The following is a 17,083-nucleotide window of genomic DNA, read 5'->3' on the forward strand; positions in this document are numbered from 1 at the left end:
CTTGTAACTGTAACGAGTTACTTTTTAAAAATGTAACTTGTAACTGTAGTTCTATCACTTTTTCTCTGGTAACGATAAAAGTAACGACGTTACTTTTGTTGTTACTTTCCAGTTTTCTATGAATAATATATCACTGAACGAGTACAATTTAGCCATTCTTTGCGCTTTCCAAATTGTCTGTTCCGACATTTCGAGTGTAAAGTAATTTTTTGCACAATCTTGTGAATACGTTCTTTCTCCGCAGTCACGACCCGAATATAGCCACGCGTAGATTTGGTGAAAAAAAGAAGTAGTTATCTTTAGCACGCGCTTGTACCTTGTGACTAAACACTTGCATCTTAGTATCTTGAAGAACTATCTCTTTCACGGTTTTTCTTCTTTCTGCGCAAACGCTTTTTAATCGTGTGAATTATTTATTTATTTATTTATTTCAAAATACTGCGACCTCGATGAGGTCGTCGCAGGAGTGGATAGAAAACATACATATGCATTCAAAAAGGCCATCGATTAAGGATGTACACACCTACGAAGCTTAAAAAACCGTGAAAAATGCATAATAAAAAAGAGTACAAAAACAAACACATGCACTTCAATTACAGATTCAGGCACCATACCAGGACACCTACTGTATGTATAATACAAACCTATCAAAATCGAGACAACGAACTGATCCATTTATGTTATTCGAATTTTCTATCGTTCGAGGAAAAAAAGAATATTTAAAACAGTTAAGGTGGGCTCCGTACGGTACAAGATTTAACGGATGGAAGCCTCGAGTGCGTGATTCAGTAACAAAACCAACATATATTTCCCGATTAATTGCACAGTTATTATTCACTATTTTGTGTAGGAGCTTGAGCCGTTCTACAGCGCGTCTAGGATCAAGAGGCGTAAGTCCTATGTCAGTCATAGTAGATGTAGGAGAAAAATTGCGGTCATATATATTACAAATAAATCTAGCTGCCTTTGATTGTATTGCCGTCAATCTGCTTAAAATCACCCTTTAGATACGGATCCCACACCGCACAACCATACTCTAAGATAAGTCTAATCAAGGTCTTATACTCCGTTATTTTAACTTTCCTAGTTGAAGATTTTAAGGTTCTCTTGACAGATCCTAGCCTTTGCAGAGCACGAGAACAAATAGAACTGATGTGCTTATCCCATTTGAGACTAGGGGTGAAAAAAATACCCAAACACTTGTATTCATGAACTTGACGCAGAATTATATTACTAGTACCATACCTAAAAACAGACGGTTCCTTCTTATTAGTAAATGACATGACTACAGATTTCTCAAAATTAATTTCCATCTGCCACTTTTTACTCCAATTAAAAAAAAATCAGACGTGAAACAACAATACACGCCGAGGGCACTGCGGATGTTTCGTATTTCGATTAGCGCCACTACTTTGGTGTAGTATCAACAGTCGAGGCAAACTTTACTGCTGTTTGCGCGGGGTTTGTTTCTGGCTTGCGGGGTACGAACTGAAATATGTCCCGGGACCTTATGAACCGAGCGCAACCGTCAACGAGCCACAAATGTACGAGTGCTACCAAGGATATGAATGTTGATAAGAACAATGAAGAACTACCATGGCCGGCGTACAGAGAGTATTTTGCTGTGGTGGAGGTGGTTACTAACAACTTGACCGCAGAAAACGGCACTTTGTTGCCTCAACGCCTACCCGGGGAATCAGAAACCTGTTCCGGCGAAACAACACGGCATTCCCATTCAGCGCGTTAGACGAGCGCCAGTTCAGCAAGGGTATTGACGTGTTCGTTATCAAACGAGGGAAACTTTCAGACACTAATTTCGAGAAGCAACTGCTGCTAAGTTACAATATGAAGTAAAAAGCACACTTTTTTTTTAATTTTATGCAAAGAAACTTGGAGAACAGCGTTTTCAAGTTTTTCAGAATTTTTGTGTGTTATAGAAAAGTAACTGAAAAGTAACGTCGTTACTTTTTAAAAGTAACTGTAACTGTAACGAGTTACTTTTTTGTTTCAGTAACTGTAACGGTAACTTCGCTACTTTTTCCTGGAAGTAACTGTAACTGTAACGAATTACTTTTTAAAAGTAACTTACCCAAGACTGATCAAATAGTATCAAATCGTTAGACAGAATTGTAGAGAAGATTGTGTGCTTCTTGGAAAAGATTTCGGCCCCCTTCTATCCGGTCCGCTTTTCTATAGACCTCAACTATACGTGGAAAAATCTTTCCGTTTGTCGTATTTCCACTTCTCACCTTCCGCAAACTATGAATGTGGTAGGTTGGTCCAGTGGCTTAGATCTCACTTTTTGAAAGGAACCGAAAATGAAAACGGACCAGTACAAGCTCAACTATGCAAGACGCTTGAAGAGAGCCTGTCGTAATGAAAATGAACTGCTCTAATCTGGTAAGTCGGGTCAGTTGGTTTATAATTTTTCATTCCCTTTTGAAAGGATCAAAAAAAAAAAAAAGCGTTAAACCAGGGCAAGCTGGGTGACGCAAGGCGCCTCGTATTGCTCAGGTTGTCCCGATTTTTTATGTCCTTTCCGCGCTCCTTAAAGCGCACAGTGTTCGGTTTCTCAACGGTGTTTTTATTTTCGCGCAGAAATAAGACAAAAATAAATAATAATTTTTCACACCAGTGCAATGCAATAGGCACTTAGATTTCCAGCAAGCTTCTTTCCGCCATGCTTCCATGTCATCCTCCAGGCCACGAATGTTTGTGCACAAGAATTCTATTTACATCTAAGTTTGGCATGCACTATAAATCTGGCACTCTCTCTTAGGAGCAGCACGTTAGTGAATATGAATTCCCCCAGCGTCTTGCCTTCTAATCGCGTGGAAGGAAAATGGAAATATTCCGGGCATGATTTGTGCAGAAGGCTAGAATCAATGGTCGCCTATTATTTCTACAAACTCCCTGACAGATTCACTACCATGAACCCTGGAGTCCTTTCTCCAAGAGGCGTGGTTTTGGTGGAAATTCGTTGCTCTTAAATGCCGCTCCTAAAGTAAACGAATATGCGGTTAATTCCAGTTTAAAGTTTTTCACTGTTTTTCTGTGACAATAATCGCACTTCATAAATCGAAACAAGAAGATATTCCCGGAAGGCGTTCCGCGGAAACCGCTTTTGTACTTCCGCGCCTCCCACACTGTTAGCAAAAATAACACGCCCAGACGTGTAAACCGTTGTCCCATAGCGGACACATCGAAACGTGTTCGTTTTACACGCAGCCATCTGTGTTTTTTGTCTACACATGAGGTGCCGTGTAAACTTAACACGATACAACTTTTTTTTTCTGCCGCTCAACACGGTTCAGCGTGTTGGCTGAGCGTGCTCATAAAACATGGCTGCCAGCAGCCGAGAACAGGCGAGAGACGAGCCCAGCGAGCCGCGCGCCTTTCAGCTGAATTGAGAGCACACAGGACGGCGTATGTTCTCGTTCGATGTCTTTTATCGACAATAAATTGAGGAGTTTCAGCGACGGTGTCACCGCCCTGGCGGCCGGTCGCCGAAAGAGAACGAGGGGGATAGGTTCGCTGGGCCGCTGGGCGTTGGCTTTGTGTTAATGCCTTGGCCGCGAACGTAGGCTTATAAACTTCGGCAGCAAGAATATTACGCGGCTCTAGCGTTCCGGTACGAGCAACAGAGGTGACACGATCTGCTAAGACTAGCTACGGCTACGACCACCCGCCGCAGCGATGCAGGCGTCGAAGGAGCGCAACCTGTGTACTAAGCAGTCAGTCGCCGTCGCCCGGCATTCAGGGCTTTCCGCCCCGGGTTCTTCGCTTGTACTTGGAACCGAGTATTATTTCCTGTGCTTGTGTATGTGCTCAGTGGCTTGATATGAACCTCATAGAGCAGTTTTTCAGACTCAGCAGCGACTCAAAGTTAACGGCAGCGGGGCTTGCAGCAACGCTTTCGGTTGGTGCACGGGTGCGACTACACGGATAAATTTTAAGATTGCTGCTAGCAAGGTGGGCCATAGTCGCTTTATGTAGACACGATTTTGAGTGTAACTACTCTGTGCAAAGGCGAATCTATCGCGTTTCTAATCCACCTTTGTTTTTGTTGTTTTTAGCACGCACGACCGACTGCTAAGCAAATGTTTTTATACCGATCACGGAGTGAATGCCTTCGGCCTTACATTGCGGAACGCCCAATAAAAAGTCATATACGATCAGCGAGAAAACTTCCCTTTCGAGTGACCTTCTTTAATTGATAATTTCTCTCGTACTTAAGTGCTTTAATCAACACGATCGATTAGGTTTGCTTCCCTAGTTAGGACATTTTTGTGCCACATGCGGCACTAATGCTTAGCACGATGTATGCCACTGATGGTACTGTGAATTGGTTTACTTCGAAAGCTAACAGCGTGACAGGTGGGACCATTCAATTTGCTAAAAATATGATGATATGGAAAATTTCGTTGCATAACTAGCGTTTTACGTTGATTGATAAGAAACATGCTCATGCGATGATGCATGTCTACAGCATAAGCTTTGCAGATCCAGAATGGATGTGCTATAGGCTACAGCCTCAAGATTTTTAATGGACCAAATTAGTGATTACACGGCAATAAATATTGTGGTGGAAAACTGCCCATTGACTCTGAGTTTTTATCGTGACCATTGGTGTACTGTTGGCGAATTAGGTAATGGCACACCTTTTCCCTAACCATCTGGCTTCAAGGGACATTACGTCTAGATGTGCTTAAATATATTTATTTCAAGGTTCAGTGGACCCCTCTGCATCATTACAGGAAGACAATCTCAAACCACAACAAACAGCAGTGAATATACACTGTATAATAACAGGCACCAGTGTCCAGGCGTATAGTCCGCAGAAGCCAATTTGAGCCTAAAAATGTTTTTGTTTTGTTTAGATAGTTTGCATTTGGTCTATAATCTGCTGGGCCCGATTTCCGCACCCAGTGAATAGTCCGCCAAGCTCTTCGTGCTTTTTTTTTCTGTGTTGCATTTTCTTCAGAAGTTCTTCGGCAAACGCCATTGAGCCTGAAGAGCGGCTCTTGAGGCCCATATCCAGCCACTGAGCACACGCAAGCACAGAAAATAACACTCGGTGCCAAGTACAAACGAAGCACCTGGGCGGAAAGCCGTGAATGCCAAACGAGCAGCGTCGGGTGACGGCGACTGACTGCGTTGCGCCCCTTTGACGCCTGCATCGCTGCGGTGGATGGTCGTACACAGTAAATATTTTAACACCCAAAATCGTGTTAAAAGGGTGTTTGTTTAAACCGACACCCTTCCTACACCCTTCCTACACCCTTTTTACACGATTTTGAGTATTGGTAGGTGTAACAGGGGTGTACGAGAGGGCTTACACCCTACATACACCCCTCTTACACCCCTATCACACCCACAATTTGAAATATGCTCAGGAAATCGTGTTAGAAGGGTGTAGGCACTCGTCGCAACACCCCCCGTTCATAACGTGTAGAAGGGGTGTGATGGACTTCTATGATTTCAAGGAGTCGGAGTTAATCACGTCGAAGAAATTCTTGTCTACGAGACGAACCGGTAAGGACATCGTGACATCGATTGATCGTCATCGCGGTATAGCAGCATGTGCCCCAAAGCGAGGAGCTAGCTATGAAATGAGTCGGAAAAAAAAATGTCGCCTATATTAGCCAGCTCGAATTTTTATCTAATATGTGCTTTAAGCGGTGGATTTTATACTTTGTGCAATACCAAGACGTAGCTCAAATTGCTTGGAATTATGTAGCGATGCATCGATCCGCGTCCCGTCAAAACTTCAGGACATCAACGAGAACGTGCAAGAATGCGCGTCACATTAATCTTACACAAATTCGCTTTCCCCTCTGTTCGGTCAATATCATTGTCATCGACGCCGTTTTTCTTCACGCCAGAGGAGAGGCCATTTATTCCTACCGGGTTTTGCCCGAAAATCCGGCGCAAATGACGATGAGCAAGCAGCGCTCTATGCTTCCGTCCCCGGTCAAGTGGTTAACGGCCGTCCACACACTCTTCACTCACACGGTGTGAGACGGCCTTAATGTTGATACTATCGATTACACCCAAGATTTTATAACCGTTCATGCTTATTGTTTTGATGAAACGGTTGCTAATTTACGGCGGTGCCAACATCGAATATAATTAATCGCCACACAAAGGCGCGTAGGATTAGGAAGTCCTAGAGAATGTTTTTTTGCAACCCCGATCGAACTGTTCATCCGAGAGGAGCCGAAAATTACGTGTCGCGCGTGCATCAGTTTTATCAGTTCAACTTCGATTTAAAAAATCACCTCCGCTCGCAAAAGGTGACCGAAGACGTGTAAATATACAGCCCAGGCAACACACCGTATGTCGCCGATATTGGATCTATTCGAAAAGATTGTGCCCACACCATTTTGGTTTAGCCAATATTTAACGAATGGGATGAGTCGCGCCAACGATATGCTGACATAACGTACGCGACGCCGTTTTTAGTTGAGTGTTGGGAGTATCCTGCGTGAATCGGCTATGCCGGAGAGGTATTTCTATTTCTTTACCGCCTAAAATACGACGTTAAAAATAAAAAAAAAGATTAGCCAAAACGGAATCTGCTTCCTTTTAGCACGAGAAGTCTTTCTCGGGAAAAAAAGGGAACAAATTCCGCTTTGCTTAATCTTTTTATTCATTTTCTTTTTAACTGCTCTGAAGCTTGGAACAAACAGTGGCGCCTTTTTTTGGGTAGCACAAACTCACCTGGCTGAACCAATAAATACACTTCCAAACACATGAGAAAAAAAGGAAAGAAAAAGAAGGAATTCAAACGCATAAACAAGACGACGATCAACGAGTTCTACCCAGAAAGCATAAGCCACTCCCTGGCTCCACACTTTTCGAAAGGGAACCGCCATTCGAACAACAACAACTTCAAGGTCCCACATACAAGGCGACCCTCCCTGTGCAGCCCAGGAGGCAGCAGAGGGAGATTAGCAGCTTTGTCCAACCCCTTTGACCTCTTCTTCTGATAAGTCTCCCCACTTTCTTTTGTGTCCGTGTGGCTGTGAGCGAGTGCGAAGGCCGCTTCTATCGATTCAGAGGTGCGGAGCGAAACACGTGACCGCTCTCCGTAGGACAAAAAGGCTTGGACGAACATTTGTCACGCGACTCGCTCTGACGCGCTGATGGCTTACTGGGATCATAGCCTTCGCCGTTTGCCAGTTTATGGTGGGTTGTAGGGACCACGTGAATCCGGTTTCCAAAAAGCGTCCGTCAGTGTTCTCTTTTTCGTGCAAGCAGGCCCTGACGAGTTCCATTTCGCGACCGTGGTTTTTCGTCGTGAACGGCCGGAATACATCTATGCCAACTTTTTCATCTATTGGCGATTTATTTCGTCGGAGTCTATGGAATTATTGTGTTGTGTTTGTTGGACGAGTTTCGACAAAGAGCTGCTCATCGGCGGACGCGAGACTTCCGTTGGATGTGATCGACCGCCTTCATCCTCGACATTGTGTTTGCGGTGTTTCGTGCTGCCCGAATCGGATTGTGCATCTATCACGACAGAGAGCTGCTCATCGGTGACCGCGAGGCTTCAGTTGAATGTGAGCGACCGCCTTCATCCCCGGCATTGTGTTTGCGAATCGTTCTGTGCTGCCCGAATCGGATTATGCATCTATCACGGATTACATGAGATCGCTCTCTCATTTGTAAGTACTTTGCAAGCATGCTTAAAAACATAAACTGCCGCTTGCGTCCCAAGTAACTTCCGGTCGTTCCGTCTTTCCAAGCCTGTTGAGTTTTGCTTACGTCACCTGTGCTAGAAAGAATAAATGTCGCAAGCAGGGGTCTCCCAAGGAATTTCTGAGAGGTGGACATTACCGGGGGGGGGGGGGGGGGAGTTAGAAAGTAACACCCCTTCTTAGGGTGTTAGACATTAATTACACCCCTTTTTAGGGTGTTAGAAAAATCACACCTTTATTCTAGGGTGTGAGAATATCACACCCCTTTTTTAGGGTGTCCGAAGATCACACCCCTTTCTTAAGGTGCTAAGACTTACACCCATTTCCTAGGGTGTTCAGTTACACGAATAAGGGTGCTCCCCATAGGACAAGCCATTTACACCAATAAGGGTGTTAAAATTTTAAGTGTGTAGCTAGTCGTAGCGAGATGATCTTCACTTCAAGCAAGAAATCTTGCCATACCATAGTCAAGATATGTGTGCAAGTGTTTGACAACGTGGGCTCTCTCACGTTGGTGCAGTTGTCATCAATAAAGGTACATATCAACAATGTTGCGTGTTTGAGGCTGAAACTATGACGCATACTTATCTAAACCTAAATTTATCGGTCTGCGGCTACAAACATTTTCGTTGACGTTGCTTAGCTGATGTAACCGTTGAGGCCTCGCATTAAATGGTATTGTAACTCTTCGGTTGTGTATGAAAACATATTTTTGCCCCAATAAAAGACATTTTCAAAAGGACACGTGTCTTCTGCTGATACAAATCTTCCAATTTACAATGCAGAGGCAAACAGAAAATCAACTGCGTACATCTGCCACTTAGCATAAGCACCTTTTGCCATTCATTCTTGAGCACACTCAAATATCAGCTTAGGTTGCTTTTGTTTTAGAAGCTTTGTCCTGTTCTGTAAAAAGAAAACAGTTGAAAAAGCTTTACCTTCGTTCTCCTCGCATTTACTACAGACTTGTTTGTCAGCAGATCACACACAGCAGATATCACCGTGGCACATACAACACAAATGACCCATGAGACTATTGCTATTACAATATAGCTTTTCGCAAGAGAGAAAACGAGGCTTGTGGCAGTGCACAAGCACATCGAAATGAGATTGGCGCTTCCGGAGCTTGTTTACATTATGCGTAAAAACAGGACGATCGGCGACTTGCTGATCGCAATATAACACCAAGAATACCGATGTTTCGATACATAGAACGCAGGATAAAGACCTCAATCGTCCCTTGTATGCTGTAGTTGGCATACTTTCCACCCAACCGCTTTTTAGCACAATTAAGTTTTAACCAGAACAACCGAAGAGTTCACAACACCCTTTAATGCGAGGCCTGAATGGTTACATATCTAAGCAACGTCAACGAAAATGTTTGTAGCCGCAGACCCATAAGTTTAGTTTTAGATAAACTACGCGTCATAGTTTCAACGCGCGAACATCGTTGATATGTACCTTTCTTTGGACCCGCGTACATTCGTTTCAACTTGATGACAGCTGCACCAGCGTGAGAGCTCACGTCGAACACTTGCACACATATCTTTACTATGGCAAGATTTCTTGCCTTCGGCTGGTTTGAACACTCCATCTGTAGCATCACGGTAGGCCTTGGTTGAAACGATGATCGTCTCGCACACGGCAACAAACAGAGAACGACACGCTTTGTTTTATTTACACGCTACCGGTCCACGGGCGCCGCAAATCTATCCCCCTCTTGTTCGCCATGTTGGATCGATTGGAGAACCCCCTATATTCGCTGAAACTCCTCAATAGTCTACAAGCGGCGGACATAGCTACGTGCAAATGTACGTACGTGCGTCGTTGGCGGTCGGCGGCGTCGGTAGCTACGATCGAGCCGCTAGACAGATTTCTAGATACATTGCAGACAACACGAATACCACTCATCACACAGCACCGACACATACACAAACACAACACCCGACACTGCGCCCGACACTTCCTACTCAACAAGCTTTTCTCCCCGCGGCGCATATAAGCTTGACATGTGCGGGTGAGCTCTTTGGTCGCTGACCGTTACAGATTTATAGAAGACACAAAACGCGGCGCAATGGACAGCCGTATGTAACAACTGTTTGCATTTAAAAGATATGGAGGCATGAGCTATAATGTTAGTCCGTTGCGAAAAATAATGATGTATTAACAATAAATCTGAAACCGGTCACGAAGAAGTTGAAATTTTTGTTATTTTCAAGCTAGACCAGTGTTATGAGCAGTCCGACTAGCTTGAATCAGATAGAAAAACAAATGATTGGGATTTTATCAGTACGTATTTAATAATCAATGGAAATTATACTTGCACAAGCATTTTTTATATATATTACTGTGAAGGACATCTGCCCAAAACTTGACATCCGCTAGTTGCAGTACGGGAGCAGACGCCTTAAGGGTCGTTTTGATGCAGTTTGTTGTCATATGTCGTGTATGTGTTGAGTGGAGCGGTGGGGCTGGGAGTTCGTGACCGTCGTTATTCGTGATCACGAATGTGGTGCTAATGCGTTTTTTGTTTTTTTGTTTTTTTATTGTTATCACTTTGAATTTTGAAAATTCACGAGCCCGTGGCACTGCATTATGCTGAATCGCTAACTCCTTTTCTGTTGACGTCGTTTTTCTGGTACCACTCGTGAATACTGCAAGCTTTTAAACAGTGTGCACCGTCTCGCCTACATCCCCGGTGACGTACTCGACCTGTTGAAACTTATTATTCGTAATTTCGGACTACGCAAGGCAGTTATCTTGCTGCTCTGGTTTCGGTTATAAAAGCAAGGCAAAACATTCGTAGTTCCCGCCCTCAGTACACGTTGGACAACTTCCACACTTACACCGGATAACTGAATGAACGAGGATTTACAGTTACTTCAGAGGTTAGGGTGACCACCTTCCTGCTAGCGAAATGCGGGACGCGCAAGGGGGGGCGAGGGGGGGTGTAGAGGAAATTTATTAACAATGAACCAGGAACCCAGGCTGTGTTAAGACATTTAATATCCTGTGCTGTTTATACACCTGCTAATTGTATTGCGGCAATTAACGTCAATTTTTTTTCACTCCCATTGATATATATATCTTTCATGCCAAATGTGTTATTAATGTCTCGAAGTTGAAAATATAAAAATCGACTGTAGCAGAACTCAATGCATCAAATGGAAATAAGAAAGAGTAAATCTTTTCGGGTTATTGTTTCCTGTCAACGCTTAGTTTTATCACCAGGGTCCTACACAAATTTTTAACATTATATTATTTTTCGGCCGTTGAGTGTTGTAGGCTTTCTGCCTTGTATGGCTGCCTTCACTGAAACAAAAACCCACAGCAGCTCTTTCGGATTGACACAGTGATTTCAAAATAATTACAATATTTTATATTAAAACTTTTGGTGAGCAATTCTTCTTAGAATATTTTTCCAAGGGGAGAGGCACAACGGAGCATGCGCGTCGGGTCTCTTGCATGAAAGACGATTGCTCCCCACGATGCTTGGATAGAAAATGGTGTACCACTGCGATTCACACGATTAACAGCGACATCCGCGCTTCCCCGTGCCCCGCTGTTCGGCAGCGCCATGAGTTGCAGAGTGAATTTTACGACAGTATGAAATGCGGGACATTTTGAAGATCTGAGAATCTGAGACCACCCGTCCCGCGAGTCGCGGGACGGGTGGTCACCCCATCAGAGGTTACTCTCGCCGCTTCCTCACCGTTGACCAGCAGGATCAGCTGAAGACAAGCCGCAGATGAAAGGCTTGAGCATCAACAGCCCAAGTGCACTCGGTACCGATGCGGGCGATGCGGGTTTCTGTCAACCGGTAAGCCAGCACAAACCGTGACCGTTCCAGCTTTTCGTCATGACACAGTGTTGCAGAGAGCAGGGTAAATTACAGTTAGACGGACCACCGAAGCAAACGCAGTTATCGTAAATCTTGGCTTGTGATTGCGCCCTTGTAGATCATCTTATTCATTTTGCTGGAGAGACGCAAACGACGGGCATAACAAATTCGTTTGCATATTCCCCATACATCGCAAAAACATTCACCCAGTCACCTTGCGAAAAGCGCAAAACACGGAGTCGGCACTGTCCTGACTTCCCCTGTTTTTTACCTGCTTTAGAGCAGCTTGTACCTGCTAGTAGAAATACCTACTGAAACTGAAACTAGGGGCAGTGCCAGAGAGAAAAGGAACAAAGTTGAGAAAGCTTGCTCAGTCTCCCCAATTTCTCAACTCTCAAGTGAGTGTATAGTAATAAATGCACAAACGCCTCTTCCCAATATAAAAAAAAACTATGTTCACTACATAAAAAAAGGTCTCAGTTCATGCATCTGTGGGTAGGTAGAAAATCTTGCCCCAATTTATTCACACCGCATGATGAGCGCAACAAACTCGCATGAGCCTTGAAGGAAAATATCAGTGGTGACTTAAGTTTCCCTGAAATTTTGTTAACCGGTCGTTTGCAGGACCGAATCATCTACTCGAGCTCTGTGCGTCGCTGTGCGAACACGTCAATGTGCAAACGGAATCCAACAACACGAAGCATGAAAACGGCAGATCCAGGACAACAATCCGGAGTCCATTCTTCAATTTAAACGATGTACTTTTGTTGAAAACGCCCGCAGATTTTTACTCACGGTACGCGTCAGGATACTTCCACATTTTGAAACTGAACGAGGGAAGATTTACTTTTAAAGACGTTCGCTGCGCCCTTCCGGACCAGCTGGACCGGATCAGCTGACGACGACGGGACTGAACCCGTATACAGGTTCAGTCCCACAACCCCACAACCACCAAGTCGCGCTCCGTGTTAGTGTGGCTTTCTACCTCCAAGAACCGCACCACACACCACGAACACTTCAGCTCTTTGTCGTATCGCCGCGTTGCACCAAACAGAACGAGATCGCCGAAGTCAACGCAGCGGTGTCGTGAACCTTGGCTTGTGGTTGCGCATTCGTGGACCCTGTGACTCCCTTCGCTTTCCCAGCACACACGACGATTACGAATGATACTTTCAGTCGTCCGGGAACATCACAGGGGCACTTCTCCGGTCACGTCTTCGCTACATCTACTCGCAAACTGAGCAGCTTCCCCCCCTCCCTTCCAACCGAAACAATACCGGCGCCATGTTAAACGTGCGTTGTTGCCAGATTTTCTCCGACCAAATAAAAACGACGAAACCAAACCGGCTCTAGCTTCCAGCCCACATCGGCGTTGCGTCGAGCCCAGATTACCTCTGCCAGCTCTAACTTAAAGATGACCTACAGATACAGCAACACTGGCCACCACGGAGCGCCGTAATTTCTGAGGAGGGTGCATGAGAAGCGGCGGCACCTTCGTTTGCAGTTGAAGGGTTGAAGCGGTTGAAGCAAAAAACAAAACCAACTGCAATGTCACGTGTTCAGATCGAGGGCACGCTTTTTATATCCATTGCAACTGTTTAGAACGAGTAATCATACCCTTAACTTTATTAGCGGTGTGTAAGAAACAATTATCAAGACCCCTAGAATAAATACAAACAAAGGCGACACAAGGGTAGCCTCACTGCCATTGCCATCGACCACAATCAATGGCGGCAAACACGGTAAGCGCGGGGCTCGCCCCGTTTCGCGACATGCCGTAATTGTTTTTCGTGCATATCTGTCTCCGAGGCATGTATCTTTCCGCGGAATTTGTCTCCACGGTCCTTTCTAGGTGTGTCCCCAAGCATTCCGGTGCTTCGGTAGCCGGCATTGCTGCGGTCACCTCCGGGGGTGATGCGTGTTTTCGAGGTCGGCTACACGGTCATGCGTGTATAAGCGAAGCAAAACACGTTTTTTACAACATCGCATGATTTTTTGAACGAATTATCCGTTACTCAACGTGTAAATGTATGATAATTTTGTAAATAGCGCATTGTTCACCCCAAATATCCACCAAGTGCACGGGACTTGCTAACAGTGCAGGGGCTGGTCACGTGACATAGATATGCTTCGTTAACCGCGGCGTTTAAATGTGGCTTTTTTTTCTTACGTCATCGTACATACTAGTGCTCATGCCTTGCCGCAAGAGGTACGTGCACAACAAGCAAAGGCCACCGCAATTGCCGCTCATGCGGCGTCAGTTCAAGCCATGTTTAGTATCCACCGCGATAAGCAAACCGCTGGTGTCTTTTTTTACACGTTTGAATAGGCCCTTTTCAAAAGATAGTCTACCCACCATGTGCCGAGCCAAACTCGACGATCTTATGGCGGCACTACGCAGCTTCTCGTCACTAGAAAAAGCGAACGTCTTCGAAGGAATACTCTCGCAAAGGAAGGAAGCGTTGCAAACAAGGTGGTCGCTCTAAGTCGCCTTTGAGTCACGAAGTCGGGGGTGGTTCAAGTTAGGCGACCTTGTTCTCCTATCACCGTCATTTAGCGAAGAAATCGGAGCTATTTGCACTGCTACTAGATGGCTCTCACGTTTCAAAGGTGCCACCTGCGAAATGAATGCCGCTTCCCGAGTACGTCACTATTTTTCTTCGCTTTTATATTCCAAATGTTGTATATTACGGTTGTAAAGGCCGCTGAAGATTTTTTTTTCTTTTTGGAACGGTTTCTGAAAGACATTCTTAGAGTTTCTACTCTCCATTTCTCAGCTGTACGTGTGTTGTTACACGGTAAAGTGTATTCGGCTGCACTGATTATTGTTAGCTTTGCTACAGCTCTTGCCGGTAATATATGGATCCCATTTATCCAGAAGCACCTGTATGCCTTGACTAAGTCACGTAAAATAGAACTTTTGATTTTAATAGGAGAATTTCCCAAGGTTCTGGACAAGGTCAACGGCTATCCTGCAATTACCATGCGCGATATTGCGGGCGAAAACGAATTTGAATTACGCCTTGCAACACAGCCTAAAAAGTGTAGGGTTTAAAAGTGGTTGGCCAATTTTACTGCAGTGATCTTGTTCATAGCTGCTTTCTCAATCGCTGAGCGGTAAGAAGCGCAGGGTGTGGCTTAATATTATAATTTTGATTTTTGTTTTCTTATTGGTTGTTTAGCGCTTTTATCGGCTAATGTCGCAATCTCATTAGTTGAAAAGCGATAACGAGGTGCGCTTGAGTCACCACGCCCTTCATTTCTTAAGTTGTAAGTGATTGATAGAGCGGCCTCATACAATTATATGGTGCAATATCTTCTTTGAGAAAACGTGCTCATTCGGACCGTTTATTATGTTTGTATTGTAGTATACTGAAAAGTATTTCTTTGGAGACAAAGCAAAATAAAATTGCTACTAGGCTAACACAAGCCAAGTGTCAATTTGTTTATATTTGTGACGTCAAAATTGCAACGGAAGTTTTGGTATCGTTGTGTAGATGTGCTAATTTTAATCGTCTCGAGATTCGTCAGTCACTTAAATTGAAGATCGCCGATCAGGTCACGATTTCCAATTTTCCCCAGCTTCCTCCTCTCCTTCTTTCTATCCTGTCCATCGTTGCCCGTTTCCTCCTACCCCAGGGTGAGGAGGATGTTCTGCCCAGCAATATCGTGTCTGGTCGTCGGCCTTTAATCAGCATCCACATGCTTAGTGCGGACTCCAAACTATGGTGCCGTGAACGCATCTCTGTCTGGTGCCGCGATCGCGTCCCAAAATGTATTCCCTCGATTTGCGTCTGATGACAACGTAGAATTGCCATGCTGTCGCCGGCCAACCCTTACAAAAATATCTATGGACACTTCTGGGACGTTCTATAGACCAGAGTCCATAGGGAGGACAAAAGGCATCTATAGGCGGACCACGACCTCTGTGGCCTCCGTGAAGTCGTCCTATGGCTGCCCTATAGAATATTGGCGAACGGACGTTCTATCGACGTCCTATTCTACGGATGATATGTGGTCATCCTATACCCTCTCTATGGCAAGGCACCATATAGTGTCCATAGGGACTCTATAGGGTGTCTACACAGGGTCTTTACGGTGTCTATAGGGTGCTTGTAGAAGACCCATACGAAGTCCACAAGGAGTCCCTAGAAAGTCCACAGGGAAGCCATACAAGGTCTACACAGGGTCCTCATGGAGTCTGCAGAAAAGCCGTACAAGCTCTACAGGGAGTCGCTACAGGGTCCGCCGAGAAGCCACTCAGTCTGTAGGGGGTCTGCTATGGGGTCCGCACCGACCAACGTTTCTAGAGCAAGTCATTTGGGAAACTGCTAAAGAGCTTGCTCTGAAAAAGCGGCACCGATCTGTACTCGAAAACCAAGCTAATTGCGATCGCAACGCCACCATTCCACCCGCAGCGGCCACTCGGATAACTGCACGACTGCGTGTGTTGGTTTGGGACTATCGATATTCGACAACATGTGTCTGTTCTGCTTTGGCTTTAATCAGCCACTTTGGCGCCGAAACATATACGGTAGAAGAGGGGTTTCAGGGATGCCAACCCCGTCTCCCAGGCGGACACGCCGCGACTTGCCACCGAAGTTAGGACGCACCCAAGTCGGGACGCGCTACCTGAAGTCGCCGGTGAGGCATGGCTGTAAAAAAAAATATTAATTGTGCCGCAAAACCCTGTAAGCTAAAAGTGTATGCAAACATCACGCTCTTGTCAGTTTGTACTGATCTCCAATAAAGGGTTCTACAAAAAGAGCTTTTCCCCATTTGTTTTTACGCAAAAACGTGCTCTGTAAAAGTCATTTTAAAGAGTGTAGGGTCTTTAGGGGTCTGCAAAGAAGCCATACAAGGTCTATAGGGAGCACGTAAGGGGTTCACAGGGAAGCCATACCGGGTCCACAGGGAAGCCATACATGGCCTACACGGGCCCCTTATGGAGTCTGCAGAGAAGCCATAAAGGGTCTGCACGGAGTCCCTACGGGGTCCATAGAGAAGCCACTTTAAGCGATTGTGGTACCGCGGTGTGAGAATCGCACTCCCTAGCTCCTGGATGACTGGCATCATAATAAAATGGCTTGCCTACACTTTCCTGACGTGAAAAAACAAAACAAAAAACATAAAGTAAGTCTCTGATACTGCGCGTATATAGCAAAACTGCAGTTACTTACGCGTCGCGCGCAGACCCAGCCTAGTATACCGCTTTGTAACGACGATCATCCAGATGACCCAAATTTTGATAGGCACCAGTGCGCCCACTATGGGTTGTGAAAATTGCGAATATCTACGGGGGCTGCAGCGACCCACATTTACCTACCTCCCACTGAGAAGGTAAAAACATTATTCCGGCACATACTAAACACTTCCCCCATCTCCACCATGAGTATACCCTGAGGTTGGATATGGCTCTAGACATCAATGTAACATATTGATACCCGGAACTTAATTAACAACTCTTTAACTCGGACACCTCGCTACACCTAAAGAAAACGTCTACCCGGCATCACTTTGTTAATGCCCCATTATATAG

The sequence above is a fragment of the Ixodes scapularis genome, unplaced genomic scaffold (genome assembly GCF_016920785.2).
Source record: "Ixodes scapularis isolate PalLabHiFi unplaced genomic scaffold, ASM1692078v2 PGA_scaffold6__148_contigs__length_123643588, whole genome shotgun sequence".
Classification (NCBI taxonomy): Eukaryota; Metazoa; Arthropoda; class Arachnida; order Ixodida; family Ixodidae; genus Ixodes; species Ixodes scapularis.